The sequence below is a fragment of the Megascapheus bottae genome, unplaced genomic scaffold (assembly GCF_031878675.1).
Source record: "Megascapheus bottae isolate mThoBot1 unplaced genomic scaffold, mThoBot2.hap1 HAP1_SCAFFOLD_57, whole genome shotgun sequence".
Taxonomy (NCBI): Eukaryota; Metazoa; Chordata; class Mammalia; order Rodentia; family Geomyidae; genus Megascapheus; species Megascapheus bottae.
This window is the reverse complement of record NW_028327810.1, coordinates 1,191,334-1,193,843: the sequence shown is the minus strand read 5'-3', so window position 1 is coordinate 1,193,843 and position 2,510 is coordinate 1,191,334.

Here is a 2,510-nt window from a genome sequence, read left to right as displayed (position 1 = left end):
CCATCAACATACGATAAACTCTAAGAAAACGAAGATTGTGTGAGAATAATGTGTTCAATGGGGAAGCTAAGACAGAAGTGAATCAACAAACAAAATAACTTCTGTTTAACTTTTCCAAACATCTTACTCATGGACAGGATCAAGCTGTACTTGATACATATTCAGCAAATATTTATTCAGTATTTTCTATGATTTAACTGTGTGTGTGTGTGTGTGTGTGTGTGTGTGTGTGTGTGTGTGTGTGCTCACGCATCTGTTGTTTCTGGGGGTTGAACTTAGTGCTCTTTGAGGTTTTGTGCTCAAGGCTATTGATTTATCACTTAAGTCAACCACTCCATTTTTAACATTTTTAATGTTTCATTGGAGATAAGATTTTCACAGGCTTTCTTCCAATCCTCAGATCTCAGCCTCCTGTGTAGCTTTTTGTGACCAACTGGTTTCCACCTAAATATGATTGTGTTCCCCAAAGCTCTGTTCCAAATGTTTTTGTCCTAAGATTGATAAATGCTATCTTAACTTTGAGAAGTATTCCCTAGTTGAAAGTTACTTCAAAGTTACTGAAATTATATTGTCAAGATGGATTATAAAATTCTCTCTCTCTCTCTCTCTCTCTCTCTCTCTCTCTCTCTCTCTCTCTCTCTCTCTCCCTCTCTCTCCTCTCTCACTCTCTTCTCTCTCCTTCCATCCCTACCTCCCTCTCTCCTTGCTGGTTCCAAATATAAATACTCAAGTACATATTCCCATCCTTATGAAACCTTCATGATAGACCCAAAGCTTGCAGTGTGAAACTAATGTAGCACTTTATATAAAGCTCTGTACTAGGGATGGGGGGAGGGAAATGAGGACCAAGACATGAGAAAGGGTATCAATGATTGTGAAGTAATGCACCTTCTATCTGGTCAATATAATGTAACCCTCTATTAATTACAATAAATATATATATATGGATGAAAAAAAGCACTTCACTACTTAATTTCACATAAATATTCCCCTATTCATTCAAAGGAGTATTAAACATAGAGACAACATTTAAGAGAGTCATTTTATTTTAGGAGAAGTTTTTGTCAATTATCAATATCATTTTATGCTTTTCATTAAAGTAACATTCCTTAAATGAGTCTAACTAGTTTCTTTTTTATTTATTCTCATAACTTGTTATTCTTAAGGAATCACTGCTACTGAACTACTCAGGTGTCTGGGATCTGGGGATCTCTATTCAAAGCCAGAGAGTGCAGGAATGTCCATAAGTTTTACCTTCACTACCTGACAAATGTAACTGTATCCTCTCTATATATTACCCCTACAATAATATACAATTAGAAAAAAAGACTTACCTTCAATTACCTAGACAAAACCTAGGAGTGAAGGTATGACTGAAGTGGTTGAGTACAATCCATGAGCAAAATAGCTAAGGGATACTGCCCAGGCCGCAGTACTGACGGGACACAAAAACGATTTCAAAAATACCATTGGAGGTTATAGCTATGCAAGTATTTTTATTGTACTTTGTAGATTGTTCAGGTCAGGAAACTTTTTCAGAGAAACTTTGATTATAGATCCTTCATAATTTGCTGGCTGAGTTTAGATTCTAAGGCTCTAAGGAGAATATGACTCTTTTCTATAAGTACAAAACAGATCAGATTATATATATCTGATAAGAATGAGAAGGCAAGAAAAGAAACCCAACAAAGTAAAGATGCCTTTCTGGAAAAAAGGAAAGCATTTTATTTGAATCATTCATAGATGTCTGAAGGGTTTGTCATTTTAATAAATGAAACTTATGATCTCAATGCACCTCTGGAGTCTGTTACAACAACTTCTCTGAACTCACTTGGGCTGGAAACTTTATTTTTATTTTATTTTTTTTGTGCCAGTCTTTGCTAGAACTCAAGCATGGGCACTGTCCATATACTTCTTTTTGCCCAAGGCTAGAACTCTACCATTTGAGCGATAGTTCCACTTTTGGCTTTTTGGTGGATCTTTGCAGATATGAGTATCACGTACTTTCATGCCTGTGCTGGTTTCAAATCATGATCCTTGGATCTTAGGCCCCTTGAGAAGGATTTTGACCATTAGCCCCTGGCAAACATTGGAAATTTTTATTCACATATAATGCAACTATGTCATTTATATTATGTTGCATTTACTGTAAAAATCTGGAATATTTCTGAAAGACATTTGTCTTCTAACCAAATAATTCTCAAGTCTTCACTTTAAATGTAACACATTTCCCATTATCCCTGACCTAAATTCTGTGATCAACAGCTTTCTCCCTGAGATATTTCAAGTACCAGATGTTGATTCATTTAGGTAGAAGAGAATGTATAAAGTCAGCATATAATCAAAGAAACACAGCCAAGACAGATTTTGCTCATCTAGGAAGAAACTGCCAGGGCTTCCCTGACTGGAACATGAATTATAAACAACACAACTCAGTACATCTCACTTGCAATGGCATGTCGGTAAGAACAATTTTAGAAATGAATCTGTCATTGTAACATTAAGAGAAA